The 21759-nt window shown below is 38.4% G+C and overlaps 1 long non-coding RNA gene across 1 annotated transcript in view; it reads left to right on the top strand.

Annotated features, from left to right (window-relative positions):
• The window catches only part of LOC135322156 (uncharacterized), a 32264-nt gene extending 13254 nt beyond the window's left edge, over positions 1-19010 (top strand). The window contains exons 3-5 of the long non-coding RNA XR_010382522.1: positions 15961-16070; positions 18068-18302; positions 18795-19010. This is a non-coding gene — a long non-coding RNA (uncharacterized LOC135322156). The remainder of the gene's footprint in view (positions 1-15960; positions 16071-18067; positions 18303-18794) is intronic.
• The last annotated feature ends 2749 nt before the right edge of the window (positions 19011-21759 follow it).

Below are 21759 nucleotides of genomic sequence, written 5' to 3'. Positions count from 1 at the left end.
CAGAAATTTTATTCTAATTTTTTGAAAATATGCCAGCTGATGCCAGGTATAGAAAGGAGGGATCAGAAATTTCTGTATGTTCTATTACTGAACTCATCTCTGTCATTTTGTGCAAATGAGTGTCAGTTTGGGACTATATATACTCCACTTGACATCTCAGGTGGAGTTTTGCTAAAGTATAAGCTAGGCAGATGCAAATTAGAAACTTTGTGCAATCAACAGTCCATTTTACTTATTCTGTGAAAAACCAGTGACCTGCTGTGTTCTACTTCCACTGCTCTAATTATCCTCATTTGGGGTATATTTCAAATTTTCTCAGAAATAACTTCTCTGAAAATTATGTAAGCAAAATGAAGTTTCTTAGAATATCATATTGAGATGATTTAATATTTGACCAAACTAAAATATAGCAGATAGACAATTACTGTCTTAGAGAAAACAGTGAGCAATGATTTGGACTTTTAAAGACATTGCCATTTTTTCTTACAGTTTTATCTTTTCTCTGAGAACTGTTGGCTTCCCTTCCACAATTGAAAGTGACCAGTTTCCCACTTTTGTGCTTCCTTTCTGCCATATTTTGTTTGCCGATTTAAGATGCTACACTCTTTTTAGCTGCCTGACATGTATTTCTGGGTTCTCAGAGTGGCAGTAGAGATCAGTTATTATTAAGTATTGAAAGTGAACAAAATGAGCATAATCTTTACTCAGCAAATTCATGTCTAGGAAGAAAGTCAGTTTGAATGCAACCACTGTGTTCCGAAGAATTCTTAAGAATCAGAGTATGAGGGGGAGGGTATAGCTCAGTGGAAGAGTTCATGCTTAACGTGCAGGAGGTCCTGGATTTAACCCCCAGTGCCTCCACTTAAAAAATAAATAAATAAACCCAATTCCCACCCCCACCAAAAAGAGAATCATATTATAAAAGCAAGCAATTGTAGAGATGGAGGTTAAAACCTAGACAGTTTCAGAAAGATAATTACAAGATTATTTTTTCTCTAGAAATTTCAGTGATACAGATATCTTAAAACTACCAATGATTTGTATTTTTAATGTAAAAAGTAAATATTAATCAATAGAAAAAGAAAAAAATTAGAGAAAACATTCTGAGGAAGCCCTGTGCATTTTAGATGATAATTGACTTGTAGGTAACCATTACCTAAATAAATTTATAACCCATTGGAATGATAAAGACCAGACTGAAATGAGATGTTTTAAAAATACACTGTCAAAATTAATTATAACATTCATAACTGGCAATATTTTCAAATTATAAGTGAAGAAAAAAGGGCTAAGAGATGTGTGTCGCATGCTTACCATGTTTTAAAATCTCACCTGTGATCCTAATCACAAAATCAGAGTCATTATGAAAATTTCAGCGAAAATGAAGTACTGGTATTGCTTAAAAAAATCAGGACAAATATTGCATAGATTTATTTACAAAAACATTCATTGCAGCACTTTTTTAAATGATACAAAAAAATAGAAAATTACCTAAAATTTTAACAATAGGGAATTGGCTCAATACATTTCGGTAAATTCCTGTAATGTATATATGTACATGTACTGTATGTATTCATGGCATATTATTATGTGACAAAAGCCAGTTATAGAATAGCATGTATATGACATTTTCATTTTTGAAAATTTATATTTATATGTTTTCCATTGAAAGTATCTAAAAATATATATAACAAAATATTCAGACTAGTTGTCTAGAATCTAGAATTATGGATGTCTTTTCACTTTATTATCTTTACGTTATTTGCTATAATAAATATGGGTTATTTGGATATTGTCTACAGCAATTGTTATAACAAAGATTATAATTATTACTTAATTAATAGGTAACTGTAAAAGAAATCCTAGCCCCTAGAAGACTGCAGAAGTTGGGAAAGAGCTTTTGGAAAGTGAGGAAAAAACCCATGGCCACATGAAAAACTGTTTATGGGTGCATGCTATCTTGTCTTAATAACTGATTCAGCAAAATAATACTATGGAAAAATCTTTAAAGGACAGAATGCTGAGCACTAATAAGCATATAGTTTACAGAATGCATCTAAGTTTAACCACGTATATTCTATTTGTTCTTAGGGAAAATTAAAGAAATATGGTGCAGGTAGAAAACCATAACGTTAATGTTCTCCCTAACTGAATGGCCAAGCTATGAAAAAGGGGCAGTAAATGTGGTGGGTGTGGTAGATTTCCATGTAAGAATGAACTTTTTAAAAGCAGTTTGATACTCATTTACTGAGCTCTCACCGTGTTCTAGATTTGGTGCTGTGCCAGCAAGACGTACAGCATCTCACTATCTTGCAAGAGAGAAAGAAACATCGAGAACTGAATGATGTTTTAAGTGCAGAAGCAGCTGTTTAGACAGAGTGCTCTGAGAACACAGAGGCAGCAGTGGTGAATTCAGACTGATGTGGGGAGTTGCACTGAGAAGGCAAAATGTGACTTGCTCCTTAAAGAATAAGCAAGAGCTACCAGGCGAAGATTGATTAAAGAGCTTTCCAGACAGACAGGACAGTGACAGCAAGAGAACAGGGAAGTGTGAGGTGTGTCATGGGAGCACCAGTCACTCCGAGGTGTGGGTGTGTGTAGCTGTGGGAAGGTTGTGTCGTAGCGTGCACGTGAGGGGTGTGGAAGATGCTAAGTTAATCAGTGCAAGCAGTTAGTGATGCAGGTACAAAATGTAAAAGGTTAAAAAAGACATGAGATGTGAAAATTGCTATTCTGAAAATACAGATGGATTGCTTCTGTCATTTAAAATCTGTGGCAGGAAGAGAAGAGGTATCTGCGGGGTGAATATCATTTGCCTTTATATTTATGGTTGCATTTAATTCTTTCATCAAACTTAGGAGGTTAATTACTCTCAATTAAAATGCAGATGAGAAAATGGAAGCTACAGAAATTACCCGAATTCCTAGAAAGATGAACTGCAGCAGCAGGATTCGGTCAAGAGTCATCCAACCCCCCCCCCCCCCCCGCCACCATGGTATTCTTTCCATCACACCACCCAATCTTTGATCTGAAATACCTGATTCTCATATTTCAACAAACTGTGGGACACGTCCTCACAAAGACCACTATCACCACCACCACCAAACATCTCAGTACTTTTGGAGATAAAAACAAATGAAGAGAAACAGGGTATGCATGTGAAACCTTTATAAACTGCCCTGCCCTATTCAGCATGCTTTATGGCATTGTTACGGTGATTCACATAGAGATCTGCTGCTTTGCAAGCCTTGATTTTTCCCTATTGTGGCCCTCAGCTGTCTGGATATGGCAGGGTTGCTGGGGCTGGCAAAAAAAAAGCTCTTTTTTCTGCAGAATGTGAAAAATCCACACAAAGGTATTTATCCCAAACAGCTACTTCCTCTTTTTACAAAGGACTGATTTGGAATTCAGTTTGGTTGCGATGCCATAGGTGTTTCAGAGTTTGAGGGCAGCTTCCAAGTGGGGGTTGGTTAGATGAACTGTCTGTATTACCTGCTGGGGTGAGCGTTGGCCAGGCTGGGTAAACTCATTCACCCAGGAAATGGCCTTGCAGTTGAAAAGATGTGAAGCACAAATGCGTTGTCACTTGAATTTGCCCATTTTCCTTCTTTCTTCTATGCTCTTTGCCATGAGCCTCCACAATGTGGTACTTCATAAGGAGGGAGGAATGCCAGCATCTGCCAAGACAGTAAGATACAGATCCTGCTTCTTCAGTGGACCAGATTAACATATTAAACAGCCTGTTCGGCTAAGATGTTTCCAGCTAAAATTAGTGTTTCCTTTCTCATTATCCTACTTGTGATTTCATGAGGTCACTTTTCTCCTGGCCGTGCTTCCTCCGTCTTCCTCTGCCCCAGTCGTCTACACGCTGATGATAGACGGATCTCTTGTAAATGAGAATCTCAGTGTAACACCCCACTGCCTAAAACTGGTGCAAACTCAACTCGTCCTTCAATATTCAGGCAATGCTTCCCTCCCCAAGAGATGACCACTTTCTCGTCCACTGAACCCTGCAGGTGCCTCCCACGTGGTCTCTGCCCACCGTACGGCCAGTTCTTTGTTTACCACCTGTTACTTTTTGAGTTCAGGGGCTATGCCTTTTGCACTATTTCAGTATCAGAATTTCATGTATGGCTGTCTCACTGTATGTGCAAAGAAAACATTAGCTGAATATATTGAATTAATTAATTAAATATTCAATGAATCATTAATATTAAATGAATGATTGAGATGGTGAAACTTCTATAGAAGGTGAAATTGGAGGGGTCAGAGAGTCAGCATATCTACGTGCCATTTATGGCTCCGGATAGAGGACAAAGAAAATCGCTGGGATTTCCTTAAAATGACATGAAGCTAGCAGCTTTGAATACAGACTTTCCCTGCTTATAGACAGTTCTTGGTGTTTATTTGAGTTCATGACATATCTCAGGGGTCATCAGCCTGCAAGTGTGTGCAGAATGCTTTACGGTGATAAAGACAATGAGGACAGGATGCTACGTAGTCCCTGTTTACCCTGGAGCTTTATGAAAAGATCATCCTATTTTATGAGTAATGCTTAAGACTTTTTTAAAAATTCATTTTCCTTAAGATAGCGCAAATGCTTGAAACTGCCTTTCCTCTGAGGCTTTTAAGAAGTAGTAAAAACTCCAGATAAACCAAAATTATTCAATAATATTTTATAGACCTTTCTGAATTGCCTTTTCCTTTTTCTTCCTCTAGAGGAGTGTCTAGGAGAACATTTTTCATTCTTTTCTACACAAATTTTGCTTCATTTGAATAATAGAGAAAATGGTAGGGAGTAATCTGAAACTTTAATATAAATGGGAGGTAGAATTATCAAATTAATCACCTTAAAAGTTAATTTCAACTATTCAACTGTAACAAATGTATTATTCTATCAGTAGGATATATCACACCTGTACATTCATATAGAAAGATATGAAAAGAGATTGGAAGATTGCATAATAGCTATTCAAAAGGTAACTGATAAAAAAAAGTGTCTTATAGCCCAATTATTCTTAAATGATATAATTGTATCTGGGTAATATTTTATATTGGATAATAACTATGTGTTAGGCCTTAAATTACCCCAACATTCCTGAAATGACAGCGAGAAACATGATGTTTGATGATTACCTAAATGTGATGGTACCTAAATTTGAAAGTTTCCTTTAACCATAATTTGAATAATTCCTCTCTAATTTAGAGAAAATATTTCATGTCTTGTTAGTGCCCCTGCATCCTTCAGCCAACTTTTTAGAACAAAGCAATTCAAACTATTTATAACTAGAAATTGACTTGGACACTAAAGAGAAGTTTTGATCTTAAGGCAACGGAGGTGACTGAGCAGAAAGAGACATGGGATCTGAATGCATCCCCAAAGGGCCATCAATGAAGCCAACAGAATGAAACCAAAATAATAGAAGTCATTTTACATCAGATACTTGAAGACATGTTTCTTGTTTCTGAAAAACATGCAAAATCATCAATATGCTAGTTTTGCATCCCAAGAAATTTCCCAAAAAGTCATGGCTCATTATTTCTCTCTTTTTAGATAAAGACTCACACATACAGCTGCTCACTTGACCTCTCTTCTATGTCTGATTCTTAACACCAAAAACTAACAATTTAACTCCCAAAGTGGTTTTCTCAAAGTTCCTTCATCTTAGAAGGGACATCATCCACTCGACTTTTGGCCAAAAATCTATGAGTCAGCCTTGATACTTCCTGGTTTCTTACCTCTGCATTCAATCCAGCACCTAAAAACCTCCTGAACGTCTCTTAAATATTTTCTCCTTCTGCTGCCACCGCCACTTTAGGACCAGCTCCACGATCTGTTGCCCAGGAGAGGGTACTAATGAATACAATGGGCTTCTTAATGGTTGTCTGCTTTATCTTTGGACTCTCTCCAGCTCCTTGTGCATGCTGCAGCCAGAGCCCTCTTTCTGAAATGCAAGTCGGATTATGCCATTCTACTTCTTAAAAACCTCTAGTGTTTTTTAATTACCTTAAGGTTTAATCATAAATAGTTAAACATAGATTACAAGCTCCTGAGCGGTCTGGCCCATCTCCCTTTCTGACAGTCCCTCATCCCGCTCTCACTTCTGTAGTGTCATTGACTCTCTTTCAACCCCTCACACTTACCCAGTGCTCTCCCTCCCTCACTGCACCTTTACGCTCGGTCTCCACTTGTCTGAAAAACTCCTGTCTCCTTGTCATCTGATGAACGTTTATTCTTCCTTCAAATTTCAGCTTAGCTGCCTGTGACCATGACCTCTTACTTACTCTCGTTGCACCATGTGACTCTAACCATAATTATAATTTTAAATTTGTTTAATTGCTAAACAGTCGCCTTCATTGGCCTCTAAACTCTTTGAGGATGTAACACATCTGGGTTTGTTCACTCATGCGTCTCCAGAGCCTAGCCCAGTATTCAGCATTTCTGGTTGTCATTGTCTAATGAATGATAATGGTCATATGAGCCTGTATTGATACTGGAGGAAATCATTTTTTGAGTAATGACAAATATTCAAAGAAAGACAAGTAGATTTTAACATAAAGTGCACTAAATATAGCTGTCTTAAGAATGATTATGGGTCATCTATGCAGGCATGCATATATATGTACTTCTTGCATTCTTAAAAACCAATCAGCAGACCTTACGCACTTGGGACACTTGGCTTATGTCAAGACGTGTGAGGCTCGAAATATGTTTCCATCTACCACAAAGTGTTAGTTTCTCAGAATTGAATGATATTTCTCAGAATATTAGTTTCTGGTGGCAGTGGAGTCATTAAAGGGAGTCAGTCTCGCATGAGCTTGAGATTTAGAATCAGATCTGTTTGGTCTGAATCCTAGTTCTGCTGTTTATTACCTGTGTGAATTTGGGCAAATGACTTCATCTCTCTAAGCATGAGTTATGTCATCTGTAAAATGGGTTTTATGATACCTACCTCATGAAATTATTTTTGGGGTTATGAATTTAACATACATAATTAGAACTTTTCCTATTTAATATGTACTAAATAAAAGATCTTCATTATTCTTGCTACCTATACCTTCCTCCCAGGTACACCACATAGTTTGAAAGACATACCAGTTACATTCTCATCCCTTCTGCATGTTCCATTTGAATGGAGGACAGGCTTTAAAACTAAACTTTAACTGATGGGAGCTAGAGAAAAAGGACAGAAGGCGGACAAATATGCCAGCCAATCACCATGGGACACCCAGGTTAATGCCTGATAAATGAGCAGAAAGAAAAAGTTAGCATCATTCACCTTTGATGTATAGTTACTTGATTTCTGTTTGCTTTTAATTTGCTTAAGTTAGTTATAAAATGTGTTCTTTGTGAGTAATTAGTTGTGCTTATCTGCTTCTTAGAGGGTAGGTGTTGGAGGAGGTCATCAAAAGGATGTGACCGCTGGTCAGTCTGTGAGCTGGACCCGAACGATCAGGGTTTCCTCATCCCCTTCCCTGTCCTTGGAATGTATGTTCTGCCCCCCGCCCGATTCCCACAGTGGGAGCCAGACTTGAGGATGCAACCTTGAGAGAGCAATGTGTTGTTGAGATCATCTGAACTGAATAGTGACGGAACCTAGTTAAGGCTTCTACACACCCGTCTAAGATTCTGGAGGGCAGTGCAAGGTATTCTCATCTCGTGACCACCCAAGACAAGCCTCTTAAGTAAGTCTTCTGGCTTATTAGACCCGCCACCTACCAGTCTGGAGTGATCTACACCTTTCCTCTGTCTTTTCTTGCCCTCTGTGTATGAGGCTAGTTTCAGATTTCCTCTGGGAAGCTCCCAAGTTTTCAAAACAACAGAAGGATGTCTTCATGTTTTGTGCCATAATTCCCTTCAGTATGCTCTGTTAACCGTGCCTCGTTCAGAAGGAAAATTAAATGGGTAGTGCAAACATAGCAGTCAAGTTAACTCATACTTAGTTTAAAACCGTCGTATATGGCTATATGAGGCTGTTCTTAGGTGGTGAAGACTGAGATAGTCTTAAGGTTCCTAATTTTCTTAACAAATCATAAAGCTAAAAATAATGTAAGCAATCAATTGGCTGCCCTTACCTTTAGAGAAGGCTGTGCCTAACCCACCTCAGCAGAAGGTTGGTCTGGCTCATTGCTTCCAAAATATTGTTTGTCAAAGACAGTCCAGTGAGCTTCACCCTTCTTGTATTACTTTTCTTTAAGGAATAACCATTGTCTTTTGATGCCTGTTTTTAGCAAGTGACTATGAAATGTTATAGATGAATTTCTTGGTGGGAATATAAAACTAATTCACCACTCGAAAGTATTGTGAGAATTACATGCACTTCTGTCCTCAGAAAAGCGATAAAGATGAAGTGAGCAGATTATAAAGGCATTAGCCTTTCACCTCATGTCGCCCATCACACAGATTTATTATTGTGCATAAGGAGTAGGTATAATTTTCATATCCAGATGAGACACATACACACTTTAAAGATATGTCAGTGGGCTGTAAAAATCCCTCTTCACAGGCATTAATTTCTACAAGTTCATCCTTGATTAATATACAATAATAATAATTTATATGGTTAACAATGATTTAGTGCTTATTATGTGCCAGATAATATGATAATTACAAACATGCCAAATTCTCATAAAATTTTGTTCAGACAGGTTTTATCAGCTGTGTTTCCCAGATGAGGAAGGTGAAACTTGGAGAAGTTAGGTAACTTTCACAAGATTCCTGCAGCTTAGATGGTAACCAAGGTATGTTTTGAGTTCAGGCTGACTTGATTCTGAAGCCTTTGATGTTGGTAACTAGTCAGAAATCAGCAGAAGAAAGTTGACGTGGGGGCCAATATATGATTGTTTTTATGTAATACTATTCTTTTATGTGTTTCTGGGAGCGTTTGATTAACATAAGCAACATGGGTTTACTAAGCTATTTACCTCAGTGTCTTCTTTGCAAGCATGTGGATGTGACCCTCTCTGCGGGTGAGTGCCACCGGGAGTGAACAACAGCCTCGGAGATTATGTAAGCACTTAGTTGCCATGGAGCCAATAAGAAGGCCTAGACTAAGAGCAACTGGGATGTGTGAAAACGGATGCCGCTACAAAAATTAAATCAATCAGACACTCATTAATTCAACAAAGCAGTAAAAAACAAACAAACAACTATTATAGTCCAAATGATTTTAGGTTTAAAAAACATACCAAAAAAAAAAAAACAACAGCATAAATTCTCTGTTCTTTACAAGCTCACATTTTAGTGTGTATGGCAGGAGAGGAATTGATAGGTGTTGTAATTTAATAATTGCAATAATAAGGTGCAGTCCACAGTAGAGGCATGGAAGAAAGTATAGAAGGGAGTGTTTAACTGGTTAGAGTTTTAAAAATAATTTTAGAGAAAGTTATCATTAAGTGTGAGATGGAGTCCTTCAGGTGACATGGAGACGTGAGAAGATGGGCATTCCAGAAAGAAGAAACGGTGTGTGCAAAGGCATCGGGAGACTTTAAGTAGTTTGGCGCAGCTGAAATGTTAAGGGTCCCGAGAGCCACGCGGGCACATCTTGGACTGTTCTCGCCAAAACCATGCCATAATTTGCTTCTCTCTCACTCTCTTTCTCTCTGTCTCTGTTTCTCACTTTCTCTATCAATTCACTTTGTGGAATTGGCCCAAGTGACTGTGGGACTGTGGACACTGGCGAGTCTGAACTCTGTGAGGCAGGTCAGCAGCAGCCTAGAGATTCAGGTAAGAGCTGATGCTGCAGTATTGATCTGAAATCTGCAGCGGGAGCTCTGTGTTGTGCTCTTGATGCCGAACTGCTTCTTCCTTGGGAAACCTCAGTCCTTGCTCTGATGGCCTTCATCTGATGGAATGAGGCTCACCCACACCTTGGAGAGACGAATCTCTTTTACTCAAAGTCTATTGGTGACAAACCGTCACGTCTAAAACCTGTCTTCACAGCAACGTCTAGGGTGGTGTTTGACCAAACACTGGGCACCACAGCCTAACCAAGCTGATGCAACAAATTAACCATCATGCCCACTAGAGAAAACCAGCTTCCTCCTCCTTTTTTCATACTAATACTGAGCCCAGGTCATAGATCACTTCCTTGCAGCTCAGAAGGAAGGGACTCCAAGATATATAATCCTCGGCTTTCCAGTCTTCCAAGAACCAGGAAGGCAAACTATATGTGAGTTGGAATTAAGTGAGTCAACTAAGCATTGTTTTGGTTGCTCAGCAACCTCTCAAACTCTTCCCACACTTAAACTTTCAAACAAGAACAAGAACATAAAAGCAAGAACAATGCGCTTAATATAATTCAACTATCCTTTGTGCAAACAAAAGCTCACTTATTCTCTCCTTAAAGGGGAAGCCCCAAATCTCATCTGTTTCTGCGTCCATTTCTGAGAAATGTTCATTTCTACACCAGTGTAGTTACAGTTACGTCTTGATATTTTGTAAACCATAGACTAAATTACGGCATTACCAGAAAATAATTCATCCGATATAATTTCCTATATAAATTAGCAAGAGAAAGGTATATAGGAAAAATAAAATCAACTTCTCTCTTTCTGCCTCTGTCTCTGTCTCTGTCTCTGTCTCTCTCTCTCTCCTGGAAGAAAATTGGGTTGCCTACCTGTAGTCCTCATTTCTGCTACTTTTTATGAGGCTTTAGTTAATATTTGTAACTGGTCAAAATCTGTAGTTATTTTTTGTGACACCCTTCATCACTAGCCATTCTTAGTTTACATGAATTTCTGGCCTTTTTTTCCTAATATAATCATTTTAATCTATAAAGTCTTTTTCATACCACTTTTTTCAACCAAATGAATTTTGATATATAACATTTTCATTATTATTTATCCCAAAGTATTTTTTTAAATTCCTATGACCATGTTTTTTCACTAATGAGATGTTTTGAAGTGATTTTTAAAAATTCTTCAGGATCTTGGTAATGACTTTTTTGGATATGACACCTAAAGCACAAACAAAAATATTAAAAATAAGCCAGTGAGACTACATCAAATTAAAATGCTTCTACTAAGCAAAATAAACCATCAACCAAGTGAAAAGACAATCTATGGAATGGGAAATATATTTGCACATCGTATGTCTGATAAGGGGTTACTATTCAAAATATGTAAAGAATTCATAAAACTCAACAGCAAATAAATAAGTAAATAACCCAACTGAAGAAAGGGCAAAAGACCTAAATAGACATCTCTCCAAAGAAGATATATGAAAGCCATCAGGCACGTGAAAAGATGCTCAACATCACTAATCATTAGGGAAATGGAAATTAAAATCACAATGAGATGGCACCCCATGCCTATTAGAATGACTATCATGAAAACAACAGAAGATAACAAATACTGATGTGAATGTAGAGAAAAATGAACCCTTGTGCACTGTTGGTGAGATTGTAAATTGGTGCAGCCACTATGAAAAATTGTATAGAGAACCCTCACAAAATTAAAAATAGAGATACCATATGATCCTTTAATTCCACTTCTGTACATATATCCAGAGGAAGCAAAAACTCTTAACTTGGAAAGTTGTCTGCACTCCCAGGTTCATAGCAGCATTATTTTCAGGAGCCAAGACATGGAAACAACCTATGTGTCCATCGATGGATAAGCAGATAAGGAAGTTGTGGTATATATATAATGGAATACTATTCAGCCATAAAAAGAGGAAATTCTACCATTTGCAACAACATGTGGACCTTGGAGACATTATGCTAAGTGAAATAAGTCAGACAGAGAAGGTTAAATATTACATGATCTCACTTATATGCAGAATCTAAAAAACAAACTCATAGAGAAAGAGATTAGGCTTGTGGTTACTAGAAGCAGGGGGTGGGGAGGGGAGAATTGAGGACAGGTGATCCATCAGTGAGAAATTTTCAGTTACAAGATAATAAGTGTGGGGGCTATAATGTACAACATGATAACAATAGCTAACATAGCTGTATAATATGTAGAAAAGTTCTTAAGAAAGTAAATCCAAAGAGTTCTCATGGCAAGGAGAAATTGTTTTTCCTTTTTTTTCTTTCTTTTCTTTTTATTATATCTATGTGAGAAGATGGAATTTACCTGAACCTGTTGTGAAAATCATTTCACAATATGTGTAAATCAAACCATCATGCTGTGCGCCTTAAACTCACACAGTGATGTATGTCAATTATTTCTCAATAAAGCTGGAAAAAACTGCATATAATTAATGTATACAATTCGGTGAATTTGGACAAGTGTATATGCATGTGTTACCATTACCAAATTAAACTCAACCATCACCTCCCCCCAGAATTCTTCAGGTATATGGGGATTTTCATTGACCTTTTGAAACTGATCGATTGCATGTGGTTAAAGAATATGGTTGATGGTATATATCTGAATTTTTTATATTATATTATATCATATCATGCCGTATCATATCAGATCACATCATGTTATAGATTATATCTGGTAACTGAGAGAAACATGTTGAAAACGCTATGATGGTGGATTTGTCAGATTTCCCTATAGCTCACCCAACTTTTGATTGACATATTTTGGAGTTATCTATGTTTGAATTGTTCTATCTTCTTAGTAAGTTGAAACTTTCATCATTATGCAGTGCTCCTCTGTATTTATCTTGGTGGTCTTCTGATAGTCTGCCTTCCTAACACCATTTCTACATTCTTATGTAGAAAGAAGACTCTCTTTCTTGAGGGAACCCATTCTTTGGGATTGGAGGGGAAGCCTCTGCGTTCATCCTGTCCCACCATTCTCAGAACCGACTTGCACTTTCTTCCTAGATTCTTTTAAAAACTCTCTGGACTTTTCACTATTCAGATTTGCTTTAATGTGCTTCTTGCTGTTTGCAACGCAGTCATTTCTCTGTGAGTATCATTTTAGTCTTTAACTGGTTCTCTTAGTTCTACAGTCTAATTCCTTTGTACTTTCATCTTGTTTTTGAAGTCTCCTGTCACTGAATTTGTGTTGTTGTTGTCGTTTTATAAATATTCTTCTATTGTATAAGGCACTTGCAGAGAAAGTTCTTTTTCTTTGGCTATAATTGCTTCCACATAAGGCACTACATTCATCCTTTAAATAATATGTTTCTTTATTTCTACTTTTTCTTTTGTGTGTGTTGACATTTTTGGAATTGAGGCTTTGCCATTTCTCTTTTCTTCTATTTATAACAAATAGTCTTATTAAGATATTCCTTTAGGTTTGATATAAAGTGGATATTTGTCCCTCTTTCCACAGTCGTCTGTGCCAGTTTTGTTGGGCTAATATTCACTTCCTCTGTCTGGAAGCGTCAAGCTTCCTATCTTTTCTGATGCAAAGGGTAGCCCTGAACCTTAGCTTCTGCAGAGAGAGTCAGGACCAGGTCTATATTTTCACTCTTATTTCATCATCTCTCCCATAAATCTGTTTCACTCCCCTACAATTCAGAGAAGGGGAGACACTAAGTAAGTGACTTTCGTATGTTTGACTCCTAGAGTTACCGGGCCGAGGGGTGGAGCAGGGAGACACCTTCCTTGGAGATCTGTGCACACCAGTGTCCCACTCCTCGTAATCCGCTGCTCACCTCCCAGAATTTAACTTCCTGTTAAGATTTTCTCATACTTATTTCTTCTTTTGCATTGCTAATTGCCTTTTGTCTTGAGCTCTCTCTCATTTAATAAGGTCAGTATGGCAGCCCCTGACAGATTTTTTTGTGCCTTATTAAGGGAAGACTTAATAAAGTTATGTTAAAAAGAAGTATGAGAAAAGTTCTTGAGGGTTGCTTTGATCATTTGTCTGAGTTTCTCACATACCTTTTCAATTGTTTTTCTACAAATTGGTTGGTGGTGTGTTTTGAATGCATTTTTTTTAAGAGTATAGCCTACTTATATCTTCTTTATAATTTTGCCTCTGAGAGGAGGTAAGGCTAGGAGCCTGCTGAGTCGTATCGAACTTTTGGCTGTACTGAATTGGCACACCTTTCTTCAAACATTTGGAGCTATGTCAGCTTCCTCCTTGCAGGGTTTGTTGTTGCCGTGTCCCTAAGATTTAAGAGAAATGGAAACATTAATATTCAGCCTCACCTTTCTTCTTATCCATGGTTTTTAAACATGGGGTGGCTTTGATATTTATCCCAATTAAAAAAAACTAACAGTCTGGCACAGCAAGTGCCATTTATCTAAAGTAAGCAAGTCGCAACTCCATCCAGTAGCACAGGAAAGGAGATGAGCCTGAGGGTAATGACGTGTGGCTGTGCGTCCCCACAGCACTAGGATGCTGTTGGGAACAAACTGTATGTCTAAGGAAAAAGACAATTTATTAACATTCAACATTAACCTTTGCCTAAGGAGAAATGCACATAGATAGATCATGTCATTTCAGCGAGCAACTTAGGAACTAGAAGAAAAAATAGTTACCAGCATATCAGGAAAAAATGTAATTGGAGGATTCTGAACAACATCTAGCAAGCATGACTACAGAGAGATTCAAGCACTCCCGGGGAAAGTAAAGTTCTCATCAAATTATACACACTAAAACTCAGAGAACTAAAGCCTACATGAAATCTTGAGAGGGTTCCAAATAGAAAAGCTAGCATTGATTTTTTTCCAAGGTGTTAGACTCTTTGTCCATAAATTACTGTTCCACTTGTGAGTAATCTGTATCTTGTCTTTATTCATGTGTGCATTATATTTCTCTTTTCCAAACCAGTGGTATAGCTTTACAAGATTCCACTCACTCTATTTAAACTGAGAAATGAAAACAAGTGAAAAACACAAGTTGAAGGTCAAAAAATATGAAATAAATAGGTTTAAGGAATTCATTAAGGTCTCAGGTCTAAATGCAATCACTTTTTAATATTCCAAAAGAAAACAGTCTTTAAAAATAGGATAAATGTGGGAAAATTCATATAGATAACAATTTGCAGTAAAGGGAAGTGAGTTAAAATAACTAGGAAAGGGTTTCTCGTACTAAGTGAAGTAAGTCAGTAAGAGAAAGACAAATACTATATGCTGTCACTTTTATGTATTTTAGTGAACCCAAACCCAAACTGGTTCTGCTTGCCACACTACAGGCCGATAAATTGGGGTACAAGGTGCTGGGGCAAGGAATAACAACTTTATTTGGAAAGCCAGCGGACCGAGAAGGTGGCAGACTGACGTCCTGGAGAACCATCTTCCCCAAGTCAGAATTCAAGCTCCTTATCTAATACTAAAAATTAGAGGGTGTGTGATTGTTGCAAACTTCTTGGTGTCGGAATCCTTTGTGCTTGTAGCTGTCTATGTGGGTCAGGTCATGGTGTCCCTGTAAACCTCCAAAACAAATGTTATTTTCTAGTCTGTAACTTTTTATCTTTATATGAATCAAAAAATGTTATACGCTTAAAGGTCAGAGCCTTGAGAATGAGCTCTCCTGTATATTTCAGTCTATAGGCGACATTCTTTTTCAAAAGGTGCAGAACCATCACTACGAAGCCCAGGAAACAGAGCACAGGGTTAGAGCCAGAGGAGCAGATCTGATATGGAGTCAGATTTGTTCTTTTCTGTTACAATTCCCCACTGTCGATGTCCGTTCCACAATCTGGTGGGAAAAGGGGCGATGACTATTCTGGCTACTTCCTGCTGAACAGGAGCGATGAGGGGGTGATCATGGAATGGAACTGATCAGCCTTGGACAGGGAAGATTCCTTAGAATCTGAGTCAGTGGTACAGTCCTCTTTTCTTCTTTATCTACAACTACTCGAAGCTGATGAAACCTCTTGGTATTTTGTTGAATTTGGAATTTTGGGGTTCAGTTCCTAATACAGATCTATTAATTTTACTTTTGAGGCTATGCTATAATTACTCTGTGCTCTTTACTTGGAAAAGATTAAACAAATAGGTTGCCCTTTTTCCAGCTACTATGAAATTATAATCTCAATATTTACCTTCTTTTTAAAAGAGTAACCTTAAGTCTTCTAAGTGTTCACAAACCATTGTTCCCTAGGCCTCTCAGGAGTTGGGTCATTTTCTGATTCTGATGATGGTGGTGCTGCTTTAATCCTCATGTGATGAATCCATGGCTTTACCTCAGCTAACTTGACAGATGAATGTGTGGTAAGTCCATCTTGTCCATCTTGCAGTCAGCTAATGTTCAGACCCTTGGTCTCTCCAAGTTTTAATTCTTAGTTTTGGAGTTCCCTATGATTTGGATTTTTTTTTCTTCTTTCTATCTTCATTTCCTAGTTGATCACATCCAGACACCCATCTTTGAATACCATCCATCTGCCAACCCTTCCCATCTTTGTATCTCCAGATAGTCCTCTTCTCTGAATTCCTGACTCATCTATTTAACTACTCACTCCATATAACACACTTATTTCAAAAACAGAATCTTTGATTCTCTTCCCCAAATTGCTTAGTCTTTCCATCTTTGTAAATGTCACTTCTCTTCCCCCATTTGCTCAAGACTCTCCTACATTTCTTTCAATCCATCAGCAAGTCCTGTTGGCTCTACCTTCACACTATATCCCGAATCCTTCCACTTCTCACTACCAGGATGACTATCATACTTCAAGCCATTATCATTTCTTTCCTGGACTGACTGTGGGAATAGGTTCCCAACTTAATCCTCTGCTTCGACTTTGCTACCCTGATGCCTTCTCCGCTTGGGATCCAGGGTGATAGATCTAACATGGAAATCACACCTTATCACTGTGGAATCTTCAGCGCCTGCAGCACTTTCTGGTACATAGTTGGCACTCAATAAATATTTGTTGAATGACTGAAAAAGAAATGTTCTTTAGGGAAAGGGGTTAAATACAATAGTTATTTCTAGTATGTATGTATATGTTAGTTCCTTTAGTGGCCCAGTCTCATCTTCACTCATAAACTGCCCTCCTGAATTTGGGGGAAATTATTCACCGTCTGTCATTCTTCCTTACCAACCAACAGCTTAGTGCTCCCAAATGTGACATTGAGGGTGACCTTGTGGGCTTACCACAGTAGAGAGGTTGGGCGTTGATGTCCTCCCTCTTGGTCTCTACCATCCCAAAAGGGAATTCACTGACGTGAACCACTCCATTAATTTAAGAGGCTATAACCTTCACAATACTTAAAATTACTTTTCAGGAAATAACATACCTGTGCTGCAACTCAAGGTGTCAGAAATGTACAGAGTCTATAATGTAAATCTAACTATAATAGGTGGGATCAGAGAGGGTTGGTGGAGGGGATTGTGTAGACTGGTATGAGAACTTGCCCTCTTCCTCAAATCATACAGTATACTTAACCCACTAGTGTATAGCATCGCCCCTAACCTTACATTCATTATTCAAAAATGCACATATTTTAGGAGGTCAGCATTCAGACTGGGTTCGGTAGTTTGTCATTTTTCTAAAGTGCATATATGCATAAAGCACATATGACAAAAATGGGAAAAACCAGAAGTCGATATTTTCTCTTTTTCCTGGTGAAACTAAACTTCTTGTAATCAATCCACCGACTAGTTAATTAACAAGAGCTGAATTAAGCCCCCAGGCCATGGAGCATTTAATTTGCCTTGGAATCCTAATCCAGTTAAATGCCAAGTCTCTGGGGAGAGGCACTGTCTTGCTACATTTTACCCTTGATAAACTGTCTGGAATTAGAAGGAACAAGGGAAGCCCAGAAAGAATAAGTAGCTTTGGGCCCAAGTAGCACTTTGGCAAGACTGAGCTGTACGCCTGTGCCTGTCAATATCCATTCATTACTAAGAAAATGGAAGACGGAGGAAAAAGCAAATTGTCTCTGAAAGTCCTCTTACCTGTGACATAAGGCAACCCAAACTGGTAAACCCATGAAGTTTGGTCTTGATGTTTTCCCGTGACCTTGTTGGAACAAATAGGAAAAAAATAACAGAAAGCTGCTGCCTTTTTCACTAAATCTATTTTAAGATACGGAACTACTTCAAATGCAAGAGAAAAGCGTACCACGTTTCAGCATGAAGCAACAGGTGCCGAGATTTTATGGCTTCAGGGTCAGGTCCTGCAGAAAATTTAGTCACAACAAAACAGCAGGAAATTTAGTCTACAATTTGCACTCTAACTTCTATTTTTGGCTTTATCTGATGCCAGGAGGCCCATGGCTACCTATGCCAGGTTGGGATTCAGAAAGAAGCAGCGTCGCCAGGGTTCTGTGCAGAGCTAAGAGTTGCTTCCGTTAAAGAGCCTCGGGGCATTTCATTTGGAATGTCGACTTCAAGGGTGGCTGAACTTGGCACCAATCCAGTGACATTTGAAAGTCTGGCTTTGTTTCCATATCTCTCCCTTGCGCTGAGTCACAGATACAGATGGCACATTTGACGATCAGGTGGGTGTGCGTGGCAGTTCCGCTTAGTTAGGAATGTAAAGGTTTTCAAAATCTAACTTTTTTTTTTTTTTGCTTAAAGAGATTCATTTTCAATCCAGTGGCAGAAATCATGAATACAATCAATTATTGAAAAGAGCAAGTAGCATGTTGCCAAAAAAAATGAATAGACAAAAATTAAATCAGAGGAGTGCTGTGATGCGGTGAAGGACCGACTGCTCCCAGGGCCCGGACCCAGCACTGAAAGGGAGTATTATTAATGAGCATGAGATAAGGCCAAAGGCTCTTTGCTCAAGGTCCGGCAGAGATAGAAAAAGACTGGGGCCAGGGAAATAGGGCAGCAGATAACGGACTGGACCTAGTGATGGTGACAAGTAAATGTAAGTTAGGCCATATGCTTGTTTGTGCAGAAAGGAAAACACAGATAAAACTATAGAAGCAAAACCGAATATTTTGCCCCACACGGAAAGTTAATATTAGATTTATGCTTGCCAGGTGCGAGACAGCACAGGACAGCTCAAAAACGGACCGAAACATACAATTTGTTTAAAAGAAATGAACACAGGATCCTTTCTTTGAGCTCAGACCCTGCACGTGCCAAGGAAAATGATCTCCCCAGCCCCATGCCTCACATTGGAAAGGACTCAGAGGGCTGTGTTTGTTCACTGGCTTTGATTCTGCGAATGAAATTTTCTTTTAAGTAAAGAATAAACAAACCATTTCAAAGAGCATTTTGTTTGTTTCCCTGAAGTGTGTTAGAGATTCCAGGTATAAAAAGAATGGGGTATTTTTGTTTCCTACTTTAAGGGGTCAGAACAGCCTCATCAATCTTTGCACGTGGGCCTTTGAAGTAGGCACCAATCACGATATTCTTTCCATTCTCCACGTGGGAAATCTCTGGCAGTAAGAGTTAATGGGCCTCTGAACCTCAACAATAGTCTAACATTTACAGCATTACAAAGATCTACTGACATAAGTTTTAGATTAGAATCTTAAACCCAGGCATCTTGTTAGCTTAGCATGGGGTTCTTAAAATACATTTTAAACCATTTTTAAGATACAGATGATGAAAGCATTTGAGTCTTTTGTTGGGCATATGTCTTGAAAGGCTGAAATTGGAATTAATTTTAGTATTTGAAAGATGACTGAATTTTATCTGGGCTTTCCCCCAAAGAGCTTCTAATATAGACGTTATTAATGTGCACAGACGCCTCGGCATGAATTAAAGATCACCATCTCCTGTCCTATGGGAAAGGTAGAAACTTTTCTGGATACCACTATAAATAGCACTATGCTTAAGGATATAGTAATGTGTATTCTATATGCCTGTTCTACAGACTACACTGCAAAATGAATGCATTTACCATGAGGACATTAGGTTAGTGCTGAAGAGGATAAAACTATACTATATCCACAAGTTTGCTAAGAGTCTTAGTCAATTCTTGCTTTGGATACTTTTCTAGTTAATAATTTTGGCGACACTGAAACCAGATAGATGGTATCTTTCTTTTCTCCCCTTCAAACTGCAAATCCACCCCTTCCCATTGCTAAGTGTGCTGGTTTAGACAAGTCAAAGTGTCTTGGCATCCTTATTCATAAACAAGGATGGTACCACTTCACAGTGTTGTTTTGAGGGTTACATGAAAATGAACATATGCATGTAGCAGCGATGGAAGCTGAGACTCACATGGGATTAGATGTGCTCAGAGAGCATCACTTCATTACCTCATCTTAGATCTTCTTTGCATTCTATATAGTCAGTCTCCTTTAACAGTCTGAGAGTGCCCCAGATTTGGTTATAACCTATTTTTTGCATAGGACCACTCAGACGTCTGGGAAAGAACGTAAAACTTGTCCATTGTTACAGTTTGGCTTTGGGCATATGTAGGCATAATTGATTTATTCCTTAGGGGTGGAAGAAAGGGAGATAAAGGCAAGGCGCTTAGATAACAGATGGTAATAACATGGCCCTTTAGAGAAGGTTCCCTTGAATGAGGGAGAAATACAATGGGTAGGATCCCCAGATCTTGTGGGTTACCCTGCATGTGGACTGAGTAAGCTCTAGCTTGGTTCTAGAGAAAGCCCTAAGGCAGTGGCCAGAAAAATGTCAACACTTGATGTAGAAAGCTGTCAACATGCAGGGAGCTGTATGACTGCAGCTGCAGGTGGACTCAGAGGTGGGTCCAGGGGCTATGGGAAGAGGGTCCGTGATTCCAAGGGCACAGTGGATTTACCAGTAAGCAAGTGCCAACTTGTGGGCAGCCTCTGTCCTCTAGAGGATTCTGGCAGCGTACTTGGCTGCAGACAATGGTGTAGAAGGTTGAGAAGGATGGCAGTGAGTGCAGAGCCACAGGCAGTGCTCAACCTGCCCCCTTAGGGATTCCAAGAAGGAGATAAGAATAGGGAGTGGCAGCTGTAACATGTTGGTAAGTGGACCCAAGGTCAAATTATTTAAAATGATTGGAACTAGAATCCTACAGCAGGTCACCTTTGGACTACTTGTGTAAGGGCCCAGGGGAATTCCTGGTGATAACTGTGGGAAGAGCACTTGGAAAAAGTCTAGAGTTCCTTTAGCATCATGATTTGGTGTTTCCTTATCAATGGGATTACCTAAGGCAATCTCCAGATTCAGTGCAATCCCTATTAAAATTGCAATGGCACTTTTCACAGAACTCGAATAAATAACTTTAAAATTGCATAGAGACACAGAAGATCCCAAGTAGCCAAAACAATCTTGAGAAAGAACAAGGGAGGCAAGAATATACAATGGAGAAAAGACTGTCTCTTCAATAAGTGGTGCTGGGAAAACTGGGCAGCTACATGTAAAAGAAAGAAATGAGAACATTCTCTAACAACACATACAAAACTAAATTCAAATTGGATTAAAGGCCTAAATGTAAAAGACTAGATCTTAAAAAAACTCCTAGAGGAGAACACAGGCAGAACACTCTGACATAAATCAGAGCAATATTTTTTGGATCCATCTCCTAAAGTAAAGGAAATAAAAGCAAAAATAAATAAATGGGACCAAACAAATAGGAGTATTTGCACAGCAAAGGAAACCACTGACAAAATGAAAAGACAGCTTACTGAAGGGGAAAAAGTATTTGCAAGTGATATGACCGATAAGAGGTTAACATATATAAACTGCTTACATAACTCAACATCAAAAAAACAAACGACTCAATTAAAAAAATTGGCAGAAGACCTGAATAGACATTTTTCAAAAGAAGAAATGCAGATGGCCAACAGCCCCATGAAAAGATACTCAACATCACTAATTATCAGGGAAATGCAAATCAAAACCACAATGAACTATCACTTCATACCTATCAGGATGGTTATCATGAAAAAGAACACAAATAGCAAATGTTGGCGAGGATATGGAGAAAAAGAACCCTTGTACACTGTTGGTGGGAATGTAAATTGGTGGAAAACAGTATGGAGGTGTCTCAAAAAA

Source organism: Camelus dromedarius, chromosome 9 (assembly GCF_036321535.1).
Source record: "Camelus dromedarius isolate mCamDro1 chromosome 9, mCamDro1.pat, whole genome shotgun sequence".
Lineage (NCBI taxonomy): Eukaryota > Metazoa > Chordata > Mammalia > Artiodactyla > Camelidae > Camelus > Camelus dromedarius.
This window is presented reverse-complemented; position numbering and strand designations above follow the sequence as displayed.